This window comes from Salvelinus alpinus, chromosome 5 (assembly GCF_045679555.1).
Source record: "Salvelinus alpinus chromosome 5, SLU_Salpinus.1, whole genome shotgun sequence".
Classification (NCBI taxonomy): Eukaryota; Metazoa; Chordata; class Actinopteri; order Salmoniformes; family Salmonidae; genus Salvelinus; species Salvelinus alpinus.
Window position 1 is genome coordinate 56,600,743 of NC_092090.1, and position 16,024 is coordinate 56,616,766.

The 16,024-nt window shown below is 46.1% G+C and overlaps 1 protein-coding gene and 1 long non-coding RNA gene across 2 annotated transcripts in view; both read left to right on the forward strand.

The window, feature by feature from the left end:
• LOC139576363 (protein prenyltransferase alpha subunit repeat-containing protein 1-like) overlaps positions 1-16,024 on the forward strand; it is a 72,054-nt gene that overhangs the window by 30,979 nt on the left and 25,051 nt on the right. The gene's annotated exons all lie outside the window — the stretch shown is intronic.
• LOC139576364 (uncharacterized) lies at positions 14,430-15,832 on the forward strand. The gene is made up of 2 exons (XR_011675105.1): positions 14,430-14,618; positions 14,714-15,832. It is a non-coding gene; the product is annotated as an uncharacterized lncRNA (long non-coding RNA).

The window sequence follows — 16,024 nt, forward strand, 5'->3', positions numbered from 1 at the left end:
GAGGGGTGGTCGTTTGACTGCAGACCCATTACGGATGCAGGCAATGAGGCAGTGATCGCTGAGATCTTGGTTGAAAACAGCAGAGGTGTATTTGGAGGGCGAGTTGGTTAGGATGACATCTATGAGGGTGCCCGTGTTTACGGATTTGGGGTTGTACCTGGTGGGTTCATTGATAATTTGTGTGAGATTGAGGGCATCAAGCTTAGATTGTAGGATGGCCCGGGTGTTAAGCATGTCCCAGTTTAGGTCACCTAGCAGCACGAGCTCTGAAGATAGATGGGGGGCAATCTGTTCACATATGTTGTCAAAGGCACTGCTGGGGGCAGAGAGTGTTCTATAGCAAGCAGCAACGGTGAGAGACTTGTTTCTGGAAAGGTGGATTTTTTAAAGTAGAAGCTTGGGTACAGACCTGGATAGTAATACAGAACTCTGCAGGCTATCTCTGCAGTAGATTGCAACACCGCCCCCTTTGTCAGTTCTATCTTGTCGGAAAATGTTATAGTTAGTCGAGGTCGACCGATAATGATTTTTCAACCCGATTTATTGGAGGCCTAAAAAAAGCCGATACCGGACGATTTTTAAAATGTATTTGTAATAATGACAATTACAACAATACTGAATGAACACTTATTTTAACTTTATATAATACATAAATAAAATCAATTTAGCCTCAAATAAATAATGAAAAATGTTCAATTTGGTTTAAATAATGCAAAAACAAAGTGTTGGAGAAGAAAGTAAAAGTGCAATATGTGCCATGTAAAAAGCTAATGTTTAAGTTCCTTGCTCAGAACATGAGAACATATGAAAGCTGGTGGTTCCTTTTAACATGAGTCTTCAATATTCCCAGGTAAGACGTTTTACGTTGTAGTTATTATAGGAATTATAGGACTATTTCTCTCTATACGATTTGTATTTCATATACCTTTGACTATTGTATGTTCTTATAGGCACTTTAGTATTGCCAGTGTAACAGTATAGCTTCCGTCCCTCTCCTTGCCCCTACCTGGGCTCGAACCAGGAACACATTGACAACAGCCACCCTCGAAGCATCGTTACCCATCGCTCCACAAAAGCCGCGGCCCTTGCAGAGCAAGGGGAACAACTACTCCAAGTCTCAGAGCGAGTGACGTCACCGATTGAAACGCTATTAGCGCACACCCCGCTAACTAGCTAGCCATTTCACATCGGTTTCACCAGCCTAATCTCGGGAGTTGATAGGCTTGAAGTCATAAACAGCTCAATGCTTGAAGCATTGCGAAGAGCTGCTGGCAAAACGCACGAAAGTGCTGTTTGAATGAATGCGTACGAGCCTGCTGCTGCCTACCATCGCTCAGTCAGACTGCTCTATCAAATATCAAATCATAGACTTAAATATAACATAACACACAGAAATACGAGCCTTTGGTATTAATATGGTAGAATCCGGAAACTATCATTTCGAAAACAAAATGTTTATTCTTTCAGTGAAATACGGAACCGGGAAATACAGTCCTAGGGAGAGTAGCAACAGTGCTGAACTTTCTCCATTCGTAGACAAGTTGTCTTTCCATGGACTGATGAACATCAACTCATTGATTGGACTCCAGGTAAACTGACTCCTGACTCTAATTAGCTTTTGGAGAAGTCATTAGTCTTGGGGTTCACATACTTTCCCCAACCTACACTGTGAATTTCTAAATTATATATTCAATATAGACAAGAAAAATATAATAATTTGTGTGTTATTAGTTTAAGCACACTGTGTTTGTCAATTGTTGGGAATTAGATGAAGGTGAGATCAATTTTTATGACCAATTTATGCAGATATCCAGGTAATTCCAAAGGGTTCACATACTTTTTCTTGTCACTGTAGATAGATAGATAGATAGATAGATAGATAGATAGATAGATAGATAGATAGATAGACGGACGGACGGACGGACGGACGGATGGATTATTGCATCTTGTGCTGTCTACCGAAGAGTGGTGTCTACCGAAGAGTGGAGGTTCCAGTTGGGGATTCCAGCAGCAGTTTGTTTATATGCTGTAGTATGTGAATAGGGATTATTATGTCACACTGAGACATGGTCACGGTGAATGGTGGTTCTACAGCCTGAATTTAAAAGGGGATTTTTTTGTCACCGGCCTACACACAATACTCCATAAGTGGAATTATGTTTTTCTTTTTTTTTAAACAAATTAATTAAAGATGAAAAGCTGAAATGTCTTCAGTCACTAAGTATTCAACCACTTTGTTATGGCAAGCCTAAATAAGTCCAGGAGTAAAAAAGTCACATAAGTTGCATGGACTCACTGTGTGCAATCGTTGTGTTTAACATGCTTTTCGAATGACTACCTCATCTCTGTACCCCACACATACAATTATCTGTAAGGTCCCTCAGTTGATCAGTGCCTCGCAAAGAAGGGCACCTGTTGGTATTTGGGTAAAAAAAAAAGCACGTGTCAAACTCATTCCACAGAGAGCCAAGTGTCTGTGTATTTTTGTTCCACCCTTGTACTTGATTGATGAAATAAGGTAACAACATTGTACTTTCTCCACAATACTAACCTAATTGACAGAGAGAAAAGGAAGCCTGCACAGAATAAAAAATATTCCAAAACATGCACTAAAGTAGTACTGAAAAAATGCTATGATGAAACTGGCTCTGAGGACTGCCACAGGAAAGGAAAACCCAGAGTTACCTCTGCTGCAGAGGATAAGTTCATTAGAGTTACCAACCGGAAATTGCAGCCCAAATAAATGCAGTAACAGACACATCGTAACATCAATTGTTCAGAGGAGACTGCGTGAATCAGGCCTTCATGGTCGAATTGCTGCAACGAAACCACTACTAAAGGACACCAATGAGAAGAAGAGACTTGCTTGGGCCAAGAAACACAAGCAATGGACATTAGACCGTTGGAAATCTGTCCTTGAGTCCAAATTTGAGGTTTTTGTTTCCAACCGCTGTGTCTTTGTGAGACGCAGAGTATTTTGTATTCATTATGGATCCCCATTAGCTGCTGCCTTGGCAGCAGCTACTCTTCCTGGGCTCTGGCAAAATTAAGGCAGTTATACAATTTTAAAAACATTACAATACATTTATTACAGAATTCACAACACACTAAATGTGTGCCCTCAGGCCCATACTCCACTACCACATATCTACAATGCAAAATCCATGTGTACGTGTGTGTATAGTGTGTATGTTATCGTGTGTGTGTGTGTATGCATGTGTCTGTGTCTATGTTTGTGTTACTTCACAGTCTCCGCTGTTCCATAATGTGTATTTTTACCAATTTTTTAAATCTAAATCTACTGCTTGCAACAGTTACCTGATGTGGAATAGAGTTCCATGTAGTCATGGCTCTATGTAGTACTGTGCGCCTCCCATAGTCTGTTTTGGACTTGGGGACTGTGAAGAGACCTCTGGTGGCATGTCTTGTGGGGTATGCATGGGTGTCCGAGCTTTGTGCTAGTATTTTAAACAAACAGCTTGGTACCTTCAGCTTGTCAACACCTCTTACGAAAACAAGTAATGAGGAAGTCAATCTCTCTTCCACTTTGAGCCATGAGAGATTGACATGCATATCATTAGTTGTGCTGCCCTGTTCTGAGCCAACAGCAATTTCCCCAAGTCCCTCTTTGTGAACAGTAGTCCAGGTGCAACAAAACCAGGGCCTGTAGGACCTGCCTTGTTGATAGTGTTGTTAAGAAGGCAGAGTAGCGCTTTATTATGGACAGACTTCTCCCCATCTTAGCTACTGTTTTATCAATATGTTTTGACCATGACAGTTTACAATCCAGGGTTACTCCAAGCAGTTTATTCACCTCAACTTGCTCAATTTCCACATTATTCATTACGAGATGTAGTTGAGGTTTAGGGTTTAGTGAATGATTTGTCCCAAATATAATGGTTTTAGTTTTTGAAATATTTTGGACTAACTTTCTTCCTTGCTACCCATTCTGAAACTAACTGCAGTTCTTTGTGTTGCAGTCATTTCAGTCGCTGTAGTAGCTGACATGTATGTTGTTGAGTCAGCCACATACATAGATACACTGGCCTTACTCAAACCAGTGGCATGTTGTTAGTAAATATTTTAAAAAGCAAGGGACCTAAACAGCTACCCTGGAGAATTCCTGCTTCTACCTGGATTATGTTGGAGAGGTTTCCATTAAAGAACACCCTCTGTGTTCTGTTAGACAAGTAACTCTTTATCCACATTATAGCAGGGGGTGTAAAGCCATAACCCATACGTTTTTCCAGCAGCAGACTATGATCGATAATGTCAAAAGCTGCACTGAAGTCTAAGAAGACAGACCCCACAATAATTGTATCATCAATTTCTCTCAGCCAATCATCAGTCATTTGTGTAAGTGCCGGGCTCGTTGAGTGTCCTTCCCTATATGCGTGCTGAAAGTCTGTTGTCAATTTGTTTAGTGTGAAATAACATTGTATCTGGTCAAACACATTTTTCCCCCAGAAGTTTACTAAGGGTTGGTAACCGGCTGATTGGTTGGCTATTTGAGCCAGTAAAGGTGGCTTTACTATTCTTTGGGAGAATAATGACTTTAGCTTCCCTCCAGGCCTGGCTTAAATTGAAGATGTGGCAAATAGGAGTGGCAATTACCGTCCGCTATTATCTTCAGTAATTTTCAATCCAGATTATCAGACCCCGTGGCTTGTCATTGTTGATAGACAACAATAATTTTTTCACCTCTTCCACACTGACTTTACGGAATTCAATAGTACAATTCTTGTCTTTCATAATTTGGTCAGATATATTTGGATGTGTAGTGTCAGCGTTTGTTGCTGGCATGTCATCCCTAAGTTTGCTTATCTTGCCAATGAAAAAGTAATTAAAGTATTTGGCAATATCAGTGGGTTTTGTGATAAATGAGACATCTAATTCAGCGACTGAAATGTCAAAAATGTCATTTAAGATGCTCCTAGGCTTTTTACTATCATTCTTTATATCATTTGTCTTTGTTTCATAGTATAGTTTATTTTTATTTAGCTTAGTCACATGATTTCTTAATTTGCAGTGCGTTTGCCAATCAGTTGGGCTGTCAGACTTATTTGCCATACCTTTTGCCTCATCCCTCTCAACCATACAATTTTTTAATTCCTCATCAATCCAAGAGGATTTAACCGTTTTTACAATCATTTTCTTAATGGGTGCGTGCTTATTAGTAACTGGAATTAGCGATTTCATAAATGTGTCCAGTGCAGCATCTGGTTGCTCCTTATTACACACCACAGATCAGCAAATATTCTTTACTTCATCAACATATGAATCACTACAAAACTTTTTGTGTGACCTCTTATACACTATATTAGGCACAGCCTTTGGATCTTTGGTTTTCCTAGATATGGCTATTATATTGTGATCACTACATCCTATGGATTTGGATACTGCTTTCAAGCAAATCTCTGCAGCATTAGTTAAGATGTGATCAATAAATGTTGATGATTTAATTCCTGTTCCTTGAGTAGGTGAATCAAAAATAGGTGACCTACATTTTGAATCCAAAATAGGTGACCTACGTGATTCGTGTAGATCAGATGAGAAAAGTTTTAGGGGGGGTGGGGGGTGATGCGCGTTTGGAGCAATACTGGCTGTATCCAAGGCTCAACCAATCATTCACACAACAACAGAATGCAGCACGCGACTAAAGAGAGAAGAGACTACCAACTTGCTAGTTACAGCATCAGCGCCCCCTTTGGAAAGAGTGAAAAAGTGGAAAAGCAGTTTGCCAGCAGCAGCGCTCCCCTGACGAGAACGAAGAGGTAGTTTAGAAGTCTGCCGACGGATACGACGGAGGTGAGAAGGTGTACTTCATGAGCTGATCAAATAATTTAGTTTATGGTGTGAAAATTTGCTGGCTAACAAAGTCAGACAGCTAGCTTTAGCTAGCTAGTTAAAGTTACAACATCAGATGAGCTAACATTAGCTATAGTATTAACTGGTATACGACTCTTAACGTTCCTCAAGCTATAACATCTATTAGTTGCTCACTGGACCCTGATGGAAATCTGAGTGAAATATTAACTCGATAGCTAGCTAACGACCTAATTTATATCTATGAATTGCTAGATTACTTGTTAGATATTACTGCACTGTTGGAACTAGAAGCACAAGCATTTCTCTACGCTCGCAATAATGTCTGCTAACCATGTCCATATGACCAATAAAATTAGATTTGATGTTTTCCCTCTAGTTTTCAGAATGAAAGAATTAGGTGAAGATAAGGCATTGTTTGTTTAACAAGTGGATTCAGGGATTAAGTGTAGCTGGAGCTGGGCCTGGTTTAAACTGGATGTCACTATAGAGGTGAAAAGAACACCACACACTTTCAATAACACCACACAGTTTTTCAATAAGGTGGATAAAAAGGGGTATGCCAGGTGTACTCTTTGCCTGAAATAGATAAATTATGCCAACAAAGGGTCTCATGCTCTTCTGGCACATTGTAGAACAGATGTCCACAGGTAGACTGTGTACAACGTAATAACGTGCAGTGTAGCCCAGATACTGCCCAGGTGTAGCCCAGATACTGCCCACCACCAGCACCATTCCACCAGGGGCCAGAGAAGATTAGGGAACAAGAGGTTCAGCTTCCTGTGCCCACTGTAGACCGCATAGCAAATGCAGTTTGTTAGGTCAATAGCATCACTATTTGAGAAGTCAGCATAGCACGTTAGGCAACTAGTGTAGGTGAAATAAACACTTTTGAGCAATTTACACAAGATATGTAGTGTGCCTGCTTTTAGTTAATTTCCTAATTTGTGTCTTCTAGGTGTTGTGACATGACTATCATTAATGCGATGACATGCTATTTATCGAATAATTAACTGTGTAATTATTACGTGACTAAATGTAACAATTAACTCATTAGTAACCTGGGGCTCCGCGGGAAAAGTTTGTTTAATGAGTTACTGTTTCCCGAATTAACTCGAATATCATTCTCGATATCATAGCAGTCTAATTCTGAATGTCGCATAATCGGTTAAATCTGCACGAACCCTAGTCTACTTTATGGCTCAGCGATACACAAATTGGCTTAATTATTTATTTACTAACTAAATAATCAGACAGAATTACATAAACACAGAGGATAGATTATACGTTGATTACTAACATAATGCAATGAAAAGTCCCTAGTGTACTAAACCGATATGACAGCTTGTTACACAATGAAAAGGGGTGGGGAAAGAAAGAGCGGGAGAAGGTGAGACAAATTAATTAAACTATCGTACATAGTTGAATAATACGCTCATCGTCAGTATGGATATTTAGCAGCCTAACAACCGCTCATTCGGATTTGGAAATGCAATGTACATTATTACGCTTGTATGTCTTTGTCTTTTTCTGTTGAAAATTGCCCGATCCGTGGAACAGTCTAGGCAACAAATAACATTGGATTGCTTTTTTAAACATTTTTTAGCTATGAGTTAGGTTCACATTAACCACTTTATTTTGCACACAGAGACTGATCATGTAGATCATATTCTATTCTTGATCATATGTTGTTTAATTAGTTGAAACCTGCATTTCCCCTTGCAGGGATTCATTGCATGTTTCAGTGCAAAACAAAAGTGTCACCTTTTTTGGGCCCTCACCAGTTTGCATCCCTGATATTTATGCTTGCATGTCTGTCGTCTTTCTCTGTTGAAATCGCAAGAGCCGTCTGTGTCACGTCCTGACCATAGTTCTTATGTGTTTTGCTTGTTTTAGTGTTGGTCAGGACGTGAGCTGGGTGGGCATTCTATGTTGTGTGTCTAGTTTGTCTGTTTCTGTGTTCGGCCTAATATGGTTCTCAATCAGAGGCAGCTGTCAATCGTTGTCCCTGATTGAGAATCATATATAGGTGGCTTGATTTGTGTTGGGGATTTGTGGGTGGTTGTTTCCTGTCTTTGTGTTTTGTCTGCACCAGATAGGGCTGTATCGGTAAGCCACATTTGTTATTTTGTAGTTGTTTAGTGTTCAGTATTTTCGTAATTAAAATCATGTTGAACACGAGCTAAGCTCCGTCTTGGTCCGATCCCTGCTACACCTCCTCTTCTCTTGAAGAGAAGGAAGGTTGCCGTTACAGAACCACCCACCAAACTCGGACCAAGCAGCGTAGCAATGGGCAGCAGCGGCAGCAGCAGCAGCAGCGGGACCAGGAGAAATGGACATGGGAGGACGAGCTTGACGGAAAAGGACCCTGGGCAGAGCCAGAGGAATATCGCCGCCCCAAAGCAGAGCTGGAGGCAGCAAAAGCGGAGAGGCGGCGTTTTGAGGAGCTAGCTCGGCAGCAGGAGCCGGATCTGGGTTACACCACTTGGGAGGAAATAAACAGGTGGTCGGTTGACCCAGGGAGAGTGCCGGAGCTCCGCCTGGGATTCGATGGAGCAATGTGCGGAGGGATACCGGCGAATGAGGTTAGCACGACAGCGCGGTAGGAAGCCCGAGAAGAAACCCCCAAAATTTATTGGGTGGAGGCTAAAGGGTAGTGTGGCGAAGTCAGGTAGGAAACCTGCGCCCACTTTCCAAGGCTTACCGTGGAGAGCGGGAGTACGGGCAGACACCGTGTTATGCGGAAGAGCGCACGGTGTCTCCTGTACGTGTGCATAGCCCGGTGCGGTACATTCCAGCTCCACGTATCGGCTGGGCTAGATTGAGCATTGAGCCAGGTGCCATGAAGCCGGCTCAACGCGTCTGGTCTCCAGTGCGTCTCCTCGGGCCGGCATACATGGCACCAGCCTTACGCATGGTGTCCCCGGTTCGCCAACACAGCCCAGTGCGGGTTATTCCACCTCCCCGCACTGGTCGGGCTACGGGGAGCATTCAACCAGGTAAGGTTGGGCAGGCTCGGTGCTCAAGGGAGCCAGTACGCCTGCACGGTCCGGTATATCCGGCGCCACCTTCCCGCCCCAGTCCAGTACCACCAGTGCCTACACCACGCACCAGGCTTCCTGTGCGTCTCCAGAGCCCTGTTCCTCCTCCACGCACTCTCCCTGTGGTGCGTGTCTCCAGCCCAGTACCTCCAGATCCGGCACCACGCACCAAGCCTCCTGTGCGTCTCCAGAGCCCTGTACGCACTGTTCATTCTCCCCGCACTCGCCCTGAGGTGCGTGCCCTCAGCCCGGTACCACCAGTGCCGGTACCACGCACCAGGCCTATAGTGCGCCTCGAGAGTCCAGTGTGCCCTGTTCCTGCTCCCCGCACTAGCCTTGAGGTGCGTGTCTCCAGTCCGGTACCACCAGTTCCGGCACCACGCACCAGGCCTACTGTGCGCCTCAGCAGGTCAGAGTCGGCCGTCTGCCCAACGCCGCCTGAGCTGCCCGTCTGCCCAACGCCGCCTGAGCTGCCCGCCTGCCCAGCGCCGCCTGAGCTGCCCGCCTGCCCAGCGCCGTCTGAGCTGCCCGCCTGCCCAGCGCCGTCTGTGCTGCCCGCCTGCCCAGCGCCGTCTGAGCTGCCCGCCTGCCCAGCGCCGTCTGAGCTGCCCGCCTGCCCAGCGCCGTCTGAGCCGCCCGCCTGCCCAGCGCCGTCTGAGCCGCCCGCCTGCCCAGCGCCGTCTGAGCCGCCCGCCTGCCCAGCGCCGTCTGAGCCGCCCGCCTGCCCAGCGCCGTCTGAGCCGCCCGCCTGCCCAGCGCCGTCTGAGCCGCCCGTCTGTCCCGAGCCGTCAGAGCCGCCCGTCTGTCCCGAGCCGTCAGAGCCGCCCGCCAGTCAGGAGCCGTCAGAGCCGCGGCCAGTCAGGAGTCAGGAGCCGCCAGAGCCGCCCGCCAGTCAGGAGCCGCCAGAGCCGCCCGCCAGTCAGGAGCCGCACGAGCCGCCCGCCAGTCAGGAGCCGCACGAGCCGCCCGCCAGTCAGGAGCCGCCAGAGCCGCCCGCCAGTCAGGAGCCGCCAGAGCCGCCCGCCAGTCAGGAGCCGCCAGAGCCGCCCGCCAGTCAGGAGCCGCCAGAGCCGCCCGCCAGTCAGGAGCCGCCAGAGCCGCCCGCCAGTCAGGAGCCGCACGAGCCGCCCGCCAGTCAGGAGCCGCACGAGCCGCCCGCCAGTCAGGAGCCGCACGAGCCGCCCGCCAGTCAGGAGCCGCACGAGCCGCCCGCCAGTCAGGAGCCGCACGAGCCGCCCGCCAGTCAGGAGCCGCACGAGCCGCCCGCCAGTCAGGAGCCGCACGAGCCGCCCGCCAGTCAGGAGCCGCCCGCCAGTCAGGAGCCGCACGAGCCGCCCGTCAGTCATGAGCCGCCCGCCAGTCATGAGCCGCCCTCCAGTCATGAGCCGCCTTCCAGTCATGAGCTGCCCTCCAGTCATGAGCTGCCCTCCAGTCATGAGCTGCCCTCCAGTCATGAGCTGCCCTTCAGTCATGAGCTGCCCTTCAGTCCGGAGCTGCCCCTCAGTCCGGAGCTGCCCCTCAGTCCGGAGCTGCCCCTCTGTCCGGAGCTGCCCCTCTGTCCGGAGCTGCCCCTCTGTCCTGAGCTACCTCTCTGTCCTGAGCTGTCTCCTCAATTTAGTGGGGACCTTGGTGAGGATTCCTAGGCCAAGGTCGGGGGCGAGGGTCGCCACTCAAAGGACGCTAAGGAGGGGGACAAAGACAATGGTGGAGTGGTGGCCTCGTCCTGCGCCGGAGCCGCCACCGCGGACAGATGCCCACCCAGACCCTCCCCTTGAGTTTTAGGGGTGCGTTCGGAGTCCGCACCTCAGGAGGGGTCTTCTCACAAATAGTTTCATATTTAATTATATAAGTTTTACAACATTTAGATTTAACTCTGACATACATTTGAAGCTCTTAGTTACAATGTTTCCGTTATAACGTCTTTAATGATATCACCAAACAATAAATGCAGACATGATTGTTCTTTAAGTCCCTCCTGACCATTTCCCACATTCTTTGTGTTAGGAATGTTGTTTCATTATCCAGTTTTGGATGTTGTAGTTTTGGCGGGAAGAATCTGCTTGTAACAAAATGGTTATTTCCCCTCAATACTGCGTGGCCAGGGAGAGACAGTTCCTGCAAGGTATTTACGACCGTCATAAAACTGGCCAACTCCCCCAGGAGAGTGGGGTCTTGCAACCTTTGTTTAGAAGGCACCTTTGATCTCCATCCAGGAGGGCATAGGCTATGGTCCTTGGTGTCCTAGCAGAGCATTCCCTCCCCTTTGCTATTGCTCCAGTAATTGTTGAGCTAGTGCAAAATCTTGCCATTGACAAGGTGGCTTTGGAGAGGATGAAGCTCTCGTGAACAGCGGCATCCTACAAGATGGTCAATGGCCTAGGGCGGACCTTCTCCGAAAGGACCTTCTCAAACCTGAGGAGGTTTCCTTTTTCTTTGAACTTGGATGAGAGCACATCTAACAGCAACAAAAAGGTTGTTCTCATATTTAATTATTGTTATCTTATCAATTTGGCATTCTATTCAGTCTATTTGCACTACTTGTATCTTGTTTTATTCTTATCTTACATTGTTGGAGAGCTCAAGTAGAAAGCATTTAATTGTCCAGTCAACATCTGTTTACTGTGCATTTGACAAAATAACCCTGATTTTGTTTGATTTGATTTTTGAAGGTCCACTCCATGCTGGTAAGCTACTACCATGATGACATGAGAAAGGTGGTGGTGGAGCACTTGGGGTCCCTGGAAGTCATAAAGGTGAATGCCGTCAGTTTGGACAACGTGCTCTGCGACTTCTTCAACCATAACATAACATGGAAAAATCTGGTGAGCATGATGATGGATTCTTGTAGCGTCATGAGAGGTAGCAAGACCGGCATCGAGACAAGGATCCTTCTAACCCTGCTCGACATTGATGGAGTCTCCTGTCATCACATCTACAATGCAGCAAAGAAGTTTGCAGAGCCCTTCGACCACCACCATGAGCAGCTCTTCAATGATCAGCACACTGATCATCAGCGGTCTCCAGATCAAGTAAAAACAACTAGATTTTAAAGTTTGGTATTTACTTATCACTCAATGAATTCAATCTTTATTCATGAATTCATCACACTGAATTTATTCCAAATCTATCGTGTTTATGTGCAATCCTACCTTAAAGAACAATAAAGGGGCAGTGTATGGAAATAAATAATTTCATAGTCTCTCTTTTTTTGTCAAGTGATGTACCTCAAGGATATATGTCGGTACCTGAACATCCCTGCCTCCAATCCTCAGAGGTTTGTTTGTGCCCCATCGGTGGCTGTCCGCATATGATGTTAGCATTTCGACACACAGAATGCTGTACTACGGGTTCCCGAGCAACCAGGAGCTGTAATAGGACCCACTGGAACACATTTATAAAGAACACCACGTGAGCGAGAAGGCACAAGCGCGGATCAAGTCTTTGCACGAGGACCTCAACAGAAAAGGTGAAGATCATCACTAGTTCTATGTTCAAATGTTATTAGTCACATGCTCCGAATACAATAGATGTAGACCTTACAGTGAAATGCTTACTTACAAGCCCCGAACCAACAATGCAGTTTAAAAAATATGAATAAGAAATAAAAGGAACAAGTAATTAAAGAGCAGCAGTAAAATAACAATAATGAGACTAAATACAGGGGGTACTGGTACAGAGTCAATATGCGGGGGCACCGGATAGTCGAGGTGATTGAGGTAATATGTATATGTAAGTAGAGTTATTAAAGTGACTATGCATAGATAATAACAGAGTAGCAGCGGTGTAAAAGGGGGGGGGGGGGGGGGGGTTGGGCAATGCAAATAGTCTGGGTAGCCATTTGATTGATGTTCAGGAGTCTTATGGCTTGGGTGTAGAAGCTGTTTGGAAGCCTCTTGGATCTAGACTTGGCGCTCCGGTACCGCTTACCGTGCGGTAGCAGAGATAACAGTCTATGACTAGGGTGGCTGGAGTCTTTGACCATTTTTATGGCCTTCTGACACCGCCTGTTATAGAGGTCCTGGATGGCAGAAAGCTTAGCCCCAGTGACGTACTGGGCCATACGCACTACCCTCTGTAGTGCCTTGCTGTCGGAGGCCGAGCAGTTGCCATACCAGGCAGCTGTAGAACCTTTTGAGGATCTGAGGACCCATGCCAAATCTTTTCAGTCTCCCGAGGGGGAATAGGCTTTGTGCCCTCTTCACGACTGTCTTAGTGTGCTTGGACCATGTTAGTTTGTTGGTGATGTGGACACCAAGGAACTTGAAGCTCTCAACCTACTCCACTACAGCCCAGTCAATGAGAATGGGGGAGTTCTCGGCCCTCCTTTTCCTGTAGTCCACAATCATCTCCTTTGTCTTGATCACGTTGAGGGAGAGGTTGTTGTCCTTGCACCACACGGCCAGGCCTCTGACCACCTCCTTATAGGATGTCAGGTCGTTGTTTGTGATCAGGCCTACCACTGTTGTGTCATCGGCAAACTTAATGATGGTGTTGGAGTTGTGCCTGGCCGTGCAGTCATGAGTGAACAGGGAGTACAGGAGGGGACTCAGCATGCACCCCTGAGGGGCCCCTGTGGTGAGGATCAGCGTGGCAGATGTGTTGTTACCTACCTGGTGGCAGCCCGTCAGGAAGTCCAGGATCCAGTTCCAGAGGGAGGTTTAGTCCCAGGGTCCTTAGCTTATTGATGAGCTTTGAGGTCACTATGGTGTTGAACTCTGAGCTGTAGTCAATGAATAGCATTCTCACATAGGTTCCTTTTCTCCAGGTGGGAAAGGGCAGTGGTGAGTGCAATGGAGATTGCATCATCTGTTAGGTCGGTATGCAAATTGGAGTTGGTCTAGTGTTTCTGGGATAATGGTGTTGATGTGAGCCATGTTCAGCCTTTCAAAGCACTTCATGGCTACAGACGTGAGTGCTACGGGTCGGTAGTCATTTAGGCAGGTTACCTTGTTCTTGTGCACAGGGACTATGGTGGTCTGCTTGAAACATTGTGCTATTACAGACTCGGACAGGGAGAGGTTGAAAATGTCAGTGAAGGCTGCCAGTTGGTCAGCCTGCGGCCTTGTGAATGTTGACCTGTTTAAAGGTCGTACTCACATCTGCTACGGAGAGCGTGATCACACAGTCGTCCGGAACAGCTGGTGCTCTCATGCATGTTTTAGTGTTATTTGCCTTGAAGCTAGCATAGAAGTAGTTTTCCTCGTCTGGTAGGCTCGTGTCACTGGGCAGCTCTCGGCTGTGCTTCCCTATGTAGTCTGTAATGGTTTACAAGCCCTGCCATGGTTACCAGTGATGAGCAAAATGTACCTTATTGACACTTAACTTACTGATTCTGTTTTCACAGGCATGACACAGCAAGGAAAAGAGAGAAAGAAGAGTGACTAGGAAGGTGTGGCATGAGGGCACTACAACTGACCTACAACTCAGCATTTACGTGGGTGTACTGCCTATCCTGATGGAACACGTAATGATTTCCCAGGTGGGTATTTTCTATCTGCGACTGTTGGCTACACTTGTATATATAATGTTGTATTTCACAACAGTTTGTTTTACATTCACAGGGTAGCCAGACGTTGGTACATAAGCTCCACGACAAGCAGCTTGAAACTTTTCAATGCTGAATACATCACTAAAGTGTCACCCAAGACTATGGGAGTGATGGTACTTAAGGAGAAGATGCTGCTGTTTGCCAGGGAGATGTATGTGGGGCGGGAAGCAGATGGATTCAGAACCAGGAATCCTAATCATGCTGTTAGTACCCTACAATTTAATTACATTTAATACTTTATCTTTTTTCTCATTGTTTCAAAACAGTTTTGTGGTGTTCTATATTTCAGCTGCTGAAGTCTTTCATGGAACAGGTCACCAAAGCCTTGCAAAGTCACACACTGAGGTCACTGTCTGCTCTGGACCCGATTTTGTGAGGCCACTCGCAGGCAGCGATCCAGTTGAAGAAGCTGAGCGCAATGTTGGGCCACCTCTCACCTGCCGACAGTGATCTCCACCAGGAGATCATGCGATACAACATTGATCCATGCCTGGCCAGCTTCACGGAGGGAGATGACATGGTGGAGTGGTGGGCTCACGTCTTGGCCCAGACACTGTATCCAGCCCTGGGTAATGTGGTGAAAGGTGCCCTCTCTGTCTTTCATGGTCCCAGGGTTGAATCTTCATTTAGCTGGATGAACGACATCTTTGATACACGAAGCACCAACATGAACATCTCAACTTTCAATGCAATACAGACTGTGAAGTACACCCTGCAGACCAGGCAGAAGACCGCAGTGGCGATGTTTAAACGGGAGGATGCAAGGTTTGGAGAGGTGGACCGAAGACTCTGCAGAAACATCAGGTCAGCAGGAACAGTAGACAAGACCCGGTGGCAGCGGAGTCTGCTGGAAGACCGAAGAGGACATCTCGGGTATGGCTGTCAGCCATCTGGAAGTGCTCAGGAGAGCAAGACGGCGGCAGCTGAAGAGGGCAAGGCGCAAGCATGCTGCAAAACAGCGCAAGCGGGCACTTGAAATACTTGTCCAGATTATGAAAAAGAAGTAGGGGCAAGCCCTCTCCTTCCCTCCAGTACTCTCCCGTTGTCAAATAAATCCCAAATTGTTCCTGGCCTAGGACGCAGCATCCGAGGCCTGTTTTCTGCCACCATTTACCTTCATTTGATGGGCTATATTTTTATGTTTGCAAATCAGATATTTCTTTTAAGAAAGTGTTGTGAAAATGTATGTGGGTATAGGAAAGAGTTCTATTTGGGTTTCGTTGAACTTTCCCTCAGAAATGTTCTGTTTTGTTGGGCAGTACAGCATCAGAGGGACTGTTTCTGATAGCTGGATCAATGAGTTAGCTAGCTAAATTTCTAGATTATCTTGAAATAACTCCATCCTTTGAGAAATATTGACCAAAAATGTATGTGGTATTATATTGACTCGACTACATAAACCAGTATAAAATATGAATGTATTGTTTATTTTGTGGACTTGAGTGTCATGTGCAGTAAAGTATGGCAACAAATAACATTGGATTGTTTTCCTTAAAATGTTTAGCTGTGAGTTAGGTTCACATTAACCACTTTTTATTTTACACACAGAGACTGATCATTTAGATCATATTCTTTGTTTAATTAGTACACAGTTAAGTTGCATTTCAAG